We start from the raw sequence: 9,491 nt of genomic DNA, 5'->3' as shown, positions 1-9,491 counted from the left end.
ATCTTTCATACTAATATTCTAAGTTACACCACCTATTACACTTATCATCTTAGCAATCTCTTCATCAACATTGTCTCAAATCTAAATTTTTCTTTGATCTTCTTTGAGACCCTTGCTTCAAAAACATCACAAAGATCTTGAATCGTCCTAAGGTTCATTTTCTTTAGAGGAATCTTACAAGATCTTTGCAAACCTTTAGAACAAATTAATTAGATCCAACCTTCACCACAAGATCAACCTTCACTATGATACCACTTGACATAATACAAGGTAGGAGAGTCCACAAAGGAGATGTCCTATCCCCAAGAAAACAACCACATAGCATAATATAAACAAATAACATAGAGATTTAGATCCACACAATGCCAATTATCATAATAATATTTTCATCCAACATGCCCGACTATAAGGCCTTCCCTGTTATGACCAAATACATCAACAATTACAATAAAATTTCAGCAAGATCTCACAATATCCAAACCACTAGCTAGCCTAGATCTACAACTAGATAGAGAAATCCAAGAAGAGTCTAAACTCGTGCTCGCAAGCCAGCAAGAAACCTTCTTGTTTCCCAAGCCACACTTAGCTACTAGCTCTACCCAAACTTTTCTATCTCATCTATTCCTCTTCTCCATGCTGGATGACAGTGACTCTAGACTCCACAAGACCCTTTAATTATACTAAACCAAGGCATAGGTCAACCTAGTAAAATTACATAAATTAAATGGACCCACATTAATTATACCTTTCAAGCCACAAGTTGGCTTGCAATACACATTAAAAAACATAAATCAAATACTTAGGACACACCCCAAGTTTACAATGCATAACTAACTCACAAGGCCACATAAAAATATGTGCACTTAGACATAGGTCCAAATATCAACCAACTATCCAAATCCAAGAGCACACACACCAACTCGCTCAGATCAAGGATCACAAATATAGTCTCCAAAGCTCTAGTAAAAAATAAGAACACATTGCTAGCAACCACTAAAATGGCTCTAAGTCCAAGATGATGGCTCCAAACATCACACACAGTAAATGAAAGGTTCCCCACATGCCTCAAACATATCTCCAACAATGCGAATCATAAATCCACAAACTCAAGTACAAAGCCCTCGCATAAATGATTGCTAGCTTCCTTAGGATGCCCTACATCATTATACCAACCATCCTAAGCTTTTTGATGAATATTTTCACTATGCAAAACATGCCTACAATCGTAACATGCATTCTTATACACAAATGTCTCCTTTTGAGGTATGCTTTGGTTATTTTATTAATTCTTCTTTCGATATTTTTGGAAAATATTAATTTAAAGAGGGACATAGTAATGCACAAAAAGCCACAAGGTTTATTCAAGAGATCCAATCAGTTCACTTAGTTATACAAGAACAATTGGAGAAGATCCAAGCTAAGCATAAAACTATGCATGATAAGCATAGAGTTGATCATTATATACAAGTTGGTGTTCAATTTTGGTTACAAATCAGAAAAGAATAACTTAAAGGTAAATGTATAAAACTCAAACCAATCAAATATGGGGTGGTTGTAGAAATTTGAGTCCCACTTTTGTGTAAAAGTGGAAGTGTAATCCTTATTTTTCAAATATCCTAACAATTGACGTTAAAATTTGAGACACTTAGAGATTGAATTTCATAAAACTTTAGTAATAGAAATTGTAGCTCATAGAGATTTCCTTTCAAATATGCAAGTTAATCCAATCCCCACAAGGTTGAAATTGATTTTTACTAAGCATGTTTAAAAACCACTTTTTCAAAATATCTATTTTAGGACCATGCCATATTTGTGTACAACCACCATATGTTGATCCTAATAAAGAAGATTTTTGAAAACTCTCAAAATTGGAAAGATTGTTATCTTTTTCAATAGTCTTGACCTCGAATTGCATTATGATCTTAGGAAGAATATATTTTCCACATTTGACATGGTGATAGAAAGTTCCCTACAATTGAGTTGTTTTAGTCAAAAAGGTTGAGTTTGCTTTGAATAAGGATAAATCCATAACAATAATCATAGTAATAAAAATGGAAAAGATAAGATAAAATTGCAATCATGTAATAAGAAAAGGAATATGGTAACCAATGGTGTAGTGGATGCACCCAAACCTAAGGAGCCTATATGTAATTTGACTAGTGGTATTCAAGCTAAAAAGAAACAATATGCTTTTTCTAATTTAAATGATTCAAATAAGTCCATTAATCAATTTTAGAGTTTAACTTCTTTAAATGTATATGAACCATATTTATACTTTATTTATAAAAAATAAAACGTTTCTTTTGTTTCCAATAAAAAATAATGAATTTCCTTTTGACATTAATTTTACTCCTTTAATGTTATTTATGACTACAATTTTCTTTAATAAAATTTGATATTTCTTAACATGTTCTAGATAAATTATACTTACATAAAAAAGTTCACCAATTTTATCATAACATCATTTTAGAGTCCAAAATAAGAATTCTCTCAATTAATTAAAACAATCTAATTGTTAAGATGCCTTTCTTAGAGTAACAAATATTGAAATCATACTTCTTTATTTATTTAAAGAACCCAATTTCTAAAACATTTTTCTTGGATAAGTAGTAATATTGAAAATAACAAATATTGAAAAGTTGCACATTTATTTATTTAAGCAATCTAATTTTTCAAACACCTTTGTTTAAGCAATCCAATTTTTGAATAAGCATAAATCCAAGAACAACAATCATAGTAATAACAATGGAAAAGATAAGATATAACCACAATCGTGTAGTACGGACAAGAATGTGGTAAATAATGGTGTAGTGGGTGAACCCAAAACTAAGGAGAGTAACTAGTGGTATTCAAGCTAAAAAGACACAAGACACTTCTTCCAATTTTAATGATTCAAACAAGTCCATTAATGAATTTTATAGTTTAACTTATTTAAATGTATATGAACTATATTAACATTTTAATTATATAAATAATTTCATCCTTTATCAATAAAAAATAATGAATTTCCTTTTAATATTACTTTTATGCTTTTTATGTTCTTTATGACTACTAATTTCTTTTGTAAAAATTGATAATTTTTGACATATTCTAGAGAAATTATACTTAGATAAATAGGTTTACCTATTTTATCATAGCATCATTTTAAAGTGTAGAATGAAAAATCCCCTAATTAATTAAAACAATCTAATTCTTTAGATACCTTTCTTAGGAGAACAAATATTGAAATCATGCTTCTTTCTTTATTCAAATAATCCAATTCTTGAAATACTCTTCTTTAATAAGCGTCACTTAATGTAATGTACTTTTTGTTATAGTTGTAGTTAATAGAATAGCATTTATTCATTTAATAAAAAAGTAATATTAATTAGACAAACATAGTTTTAGATTTTCCTATTTTAAAATTAAATTCTATGACGTTTATTATAATCCATATAAAAATGTTAACAAGAAATTTGAAGCAATTTTATTGTGAAAAACTTTTATTGTTCACAAGAAATTGAAACAATATAGTTCACTATAAAATAATTATTTTTTAATAATAATTATTTTACTTTTATGTTAAGAAAATAAAATTCACTTTATGTTTATCATAATTAACCATCTATTAATTAAAGCAATAACTTCTATTAGCTATTTAGATAGATTAAATATTGATGCCTAAAGTAATACAGTAAGAAAATATAGTGCACTATAAACATAATGATTTTTTATAATATATATATATATATATATCTATATATATATATATATATATATATATATATATATATATATATATATATATATATATATATATATATATATATTCTATTAGCTATAGAGAGATAAAGAAAAAACATAAACAATCCACCAATAGTCAAGAAGGAGGCATAGCCTCACACCGACGCTAAGGAGGCAAAAATACAAAAAGTAAGGATCACATACAAAAAAACCCCAAAACAAGGGGGAACCACCGAACTAATGTAAAATGTCAGAATAGGTATCCACCCACGTGGTCCAACCGAGTGGGCCTTCCATCCAAACAATGTTCTTTTGCTCTTGGATCTGGGATAACATAAAGATCTACTCTTGACTAGCCTTATGATTCTTTTTAATGGCTTGGTTCAGCTTCCGACAAGTATGCTCGAACACACACAAATTATCCAATGTCCTCCTCCATTGGTATCCATACTTAAGCTCATAAGAAAAGAACGTAGCTTGACCATCTTTGAGAAATCTTTGAAATTTATCCTTTTTAGTAATCATGGTGGTTTGAACTTGGAAGAATATTTTAAAATGTGTGAGTTTATGAAAAAACTCAGTAAGAACCTTTGGCTTACCTTAGTACTTTTCCTCATTCCTGCATTTCCAGATCTGCCAAAGAATGTTAGAAGACAACATATTCCAGAAAAAATTAGCATCTTTACTAAGCCCATTAATGTGACCCGTAACAATTTCAAGAATATTCACATTAATGGGATAGTAAAAACCAAAAAGATTCCATATTTTTTTAGCAAAGAGATAATTAAAAAAAAAATGTCTACCAGTATCAGGCAGCTTGCAAATATTACATAAATTAGAATGTTGATTATCTCTATTAATAGGAAGTCTATCAATTAACATAAGCCATTTAAAACATTGAATCTTTGGTTGAACCAGACTTTTCCAAATGTAATTCAGTAATTTACTCCAATTTTTATTATCAAAAGAACAGTACCAAATTTTTTTCAAATAAGCAATAATATCCTCATTATGATCAATGATCTTGTATATGTTTTTTGCCTTTAGCTCATCTAAGGCAGTTCCATTTGGCCACTTACATTTAAGGTGCCTATAAGAGTCCACATGACAAACAAGAGGAAGGTCATTATAAGCTTGCATAATTAAATTATAAGTTCTCTTGTGAGATTGGGGAAAATTATATTTACTCTTAAGATCATCCCATAGTATAAGAATATCATGCTCAAAGATATCAGCAAATTGAGTAATACCAGATTTAGCCCAATATTTGGCTGAGCATCCTTGTTAGAGGGCTAAGGGTTTATTGTTTATACTCAAATTCCACCAAATGGATCTCTCACCATGAAGTTGATAATCATCATGAAACTCCTTATTGGTGATGAACCTTTGAACATGGTCCCAGGCACGCCATATAGACTTAAAAAAAACATAACCTTGAACAATGACCGAAAATTTACCAACAATAAGGTCACATAATGGGAGGTTTTTCCAAGATCTAGCTTTCTTGGGAAAGCCTCTCTCAATTTTGTTTCTAACAAGCACTTTCTAGGGGCTATCACCTTCTAATGATTGAAAAATCCACTTGGCAGAAAGAGCAATACCTTGCAGCTTGAGATCTTTTAACCCCAACCCCCCCAGGGACTTATCAGTATGGCACCAATCCCATTTAACAGCATGGTATTTTCTTTTTCCCTTACCATTAGACCAGAGAAAATGCCCGATGGCCTTTTGAATTTCAAGAATTTGGTAGTTATTGAAAATCTAGGCAGAGGAGTGATAAATACTGTAAGAGGATAAAAGCTTTTGACAAACTTGAATTCTCCTAGCTAGAGATAACGATCTGTTATACCATTTATTAAGTTTATTCTCAATCTTGGCCTTAACCCAAGCCCACATGTCCTTGAGAGAAGGATCTATAGAAAAGGGAATACACAGATACTTTACTATATACTTGGGGCCTCCCCATTGAAACTTGTGCTGAAAGAACCAATCAGGAGGCTGCTTAGTCCAACCCAAGAAAATAGACTTAGCCTGGGAGATCCTAGCACCTGAGATGGTACAAAATAAATCCAACTTAATTTGCAAATTTTTAAGGTTGTTGTCAGTAAGTTCAAAGAAGACAACAGTGTCATCAGCAAATTGACTATTTATAAGTTCTTCATTATTGGGCAGGTAAAGACCTCTAACATCTGAGGACAAAGAATCATCTTTAAGGATATAGTATAAAGCTTCAACAATAATAACAAAAAGAGCAGGAGCTAGAGGGAAGCCTTTTCTGATAGATCGACTAAGAGGGAAAGGGTCTGAAATAGAACCATTAATCTCAATTTGGGCACAAGCATCAGTGAACAGAGTTTGAATAGCCTTACAGAAGTAAGGAGGGAAGCCAAAAGACTGCAACATCATGATAATGAACTTCCATTCAACTCTATCATAAGCTTTCTCAAAGTCAAGGAGGAGCAAAGCAGAGTTTTGATGAGAACATTTAGCCTAATCCATAGCTTCCCAAGCAGTAATAAGATTCTCTAAGATATATCTACCTTTAATGAAACTAGTTTGGGAACTATTAACAAACTTAGGGAGAATGTGAGCCAATCTAAGGGCTAAGATTTTAGCCAAAATTTTATAAGAAACATTAAGGAATGAAATAGGCCTCCAGTTCTTGATAAGAGTTTTATCCCCTTCCTTGGGAAGGAGTTTAATAATACCTCTATTGATCTTAGGACTAAGAGAGTCCACACTAATGGCCTCATTATAAAGATCAAACAAATCCTTGCTAATCCAACTAAGGTTAGCCTTATAAAATTCAATAGAAAGCCCATCCGGCCCAGGGGCCTTGTCATCCTTGAGGGCTATAATAGCCAACCTTGATCTCTTCAATAGATATAGGAGCCGAAAGAAGCATAACATCATCAGAATCTAATTTAGTAGGAATAAGAGGTCCGCATTTGGACCTAATGTCCTCAGCCTCCAAGGAATCTTCAGATGAAAAAAGCTTACTATAGTAATCAACAAAAGCCATAGAGATACAAGCAGGATCAGAGACTTCTTGATTATTGATAACAAGCTTGTTAATAGCCTCCCTAATCTGTTTCTGCTTAAGAAAGTTAAAGAAGAATTTAGACCCTTGATCACCATGCTGGAGCCAATTAATCCTAGAATGAATTCTAGCTCCATGAATTTTAGCCTATTGATGCTTGCTAAGGGCATCTTTAGCAGCAATAGCTTGGTTTAGAAGATCAACATTAGAGGGATCAGCCTGAACATTAAACTTAGCAGTTTGAAGGTTAGAATAAAGCAACTTTTCAGTGAATCTATAGTCCTTGGCATTCTTTTGGCCAATGGTTTGCAGAAAAGTTTTCCAAGCCAAGAGATTAGCCTTCCATATGTCAATCATGAAAGAATTCTTCATGTTAAAGAAGTTGATGTTCCTGATAAGATGCAGGGCACATAGAACATCTTCATCATGCAAAAGCTTATTATTCAATAAAAATTTGGAGTAGGAAGGTTTATGACGAACAGGATCAGCATTAATGCTAATACGGGTGAAGATGGGATGGTGATCAGATAGGGTGGTGGAAGAAGTCAAGACAATGTTGCCACTGCTATCAGGAAGAAAAGAAAAGAAGTCTTTATTGCCATAAAAGCAGTCTAATCTGGAATAGATCCTAGATCAACCTTGCTGGAAATTGCACCAAGTGTGCCAGATACCATGGTGAGATTCTTTATTGTTAGCAAGAGGGTCAAACAACTTCTTTGAGTTAATAAACTTAGACCAGTGAAGATTCTCATGGTCTTTCCATCTGAATGGGTTGTCGCCAGTTTTATCCTTTTGAGACTCAACCATATTGAAGTCTCCTCCAAAAAACCAAGGAATATCAGGAAGAGTGGATAGCCATTTCCAGAGGGAGATTCTATCCTTAGTATCATTAGGAGCGTAAATAGAACAAAAGCCAATTTGTTTATTATTGATATTCATAGTAAACCAGACAACCCTTTGACATGGGGAAATACCATTGTTGGTTATGAGGTTCTCCCATTTGGGATTAACAAGAACAACAATACCACCTTTACCTCTAATGTGGTTAGAGAAAAACTTAATAGCATCTTTCCAAATAAAATTAAGGCTGATATCGAGCATGAAACTAGTAGCTTTAACCTCTTGCATCATAAATAAGTCAACATAGTTGAAAGAATTTAAAACATGCTTAACAACATATTTTCTATCTGGAGACTCAAGCCCCCTAACATTCCAGGATAGGCAATTCATTGAGACACAATGTAAGGGTTTAGGCACGCATCTTCAGCATTCATGCTGGGAGTATTTGGAATATCTCCAACTTTTTTATTAGTAAAAATGTTTTTTGACCTTAGGGGCCTCCCATGCCTATTGGTGGAAATGGAGTCAAGTTTAGGAGTGTCATCAAGGGCAGACGACTCCATATCCATATTGAGATCAATGTGAGCTAACCCAGAAGCAGGGATGATCTCGAAAATACAGTCATCCTCAATTTCTCTAAATACTTTTGGAAGAACCTTTGGCAGATTCAAGGCAGGCTTGATAGTATCAATGGGAGAGGCAGGGCACTCAATCATGTCAAAGCTTAGCAGGGGATTCACAATGGGATGCAAATCTGGAATAACATATTTGGAATTAGGGTTACCCAAATTAGTCCCTTTCCTCTTTTTCCTACTTCTAACTAGAGTAAAACCATCATCTAGGTTAGGCCCTGTCATAGGCTCTAGTGGGGGAGATAAATTCAAGATGAGAGAAGAGACAACTTGATTAAAATCTAAAGAAATAGGAGCCTTCGTAGCGGGTTGACCAACAAGTGTGGAAGCAACGGAAGGGTTAATCGGTAAAGAGGACTTGGGAAAGGGAATATTGTTATTGGAAGGTTTAGCAACAGATTTATTAATGATGGGACAGTCTTTACGCCGATGAACCTCCTTCCTACATAGAAAACAAGCATTCAAGCCCCCTAAAACTTCAATAGGGCAAACGAAGTTATCATTAAGCACATTAATATTAATTTCAGAAGGAATTTCTTTGCCAGGGAGGAGTGATATAAGAACCCTCACATCCATATGAGGGACTAATCTAATAGTTTTATCCATCCTGATAATTTTGCCAAATTTTCCAACAACTATGGCAAAAAATGCCAAAGAAAGGGTGGCAACTTTTTCACAAGAATCCATCTAGAAGCCGAGAGGGCCAAGACCTCTTCATGGATAGCTTCAGGGGTCCAAGCTAACGCATGGAAGGACGTTGACCAAATTGTCCAATATTTCCTTTTTAGAACCTCTTGTTGGGTATCATGGTTAGCAAAAAATATTAAAAAAAACCCTTTTGAATTTGTCTGCAAAAAGTAATGTGAAACCCTAGTTTTATAGTCCAGAAATTATGAAACCAATCATCCAAAAACTTGTGTGGAGGGCATTTTTTAGTTTCAATAGTAGCAAAAAAGATACCAGTGTTTTTGAGCCTATCTTTCTCTTTAATAATTTTGGTAACCATCTCAGAAGTAGGAATTAAAGAAAAGTGAACTAAGGGAACCAAAGGGCTCTTACCGTCCTTGGCGACCTTATTAACGCTGTCAGAACTAGCAATAACAAACCTAGCTTGTTCACGAACACTACCTGCCGAACTGGAAACCACCTCTGAGAATGATTTATCTTTGAATGCATTACCATCAGATGGAAGTGAAGCCCCATTAACGCTGGTAGAAGCATTAGTGGCTGGAGGAGGTATAGGGGGCTGCTCAGAA

This window comes from Cupressus sempervirens, chromosome 5 (genome assembly GCF_028749045.1).
Source record: "Cupressus sempervirens isolate cs-2001-9-10 chromosome 5, ASM2874904v1, whole genome shotgun sequence".
Lineage (NCBI taxonomy): Eukaryota > Viridiplantae > Streptophyta > Pinopsida > Cupressales > Cupressaceae > Cupressus > Cupressus sempervirens.
This window is presented reverse-complemented; position numbering follows the sequence as displayed.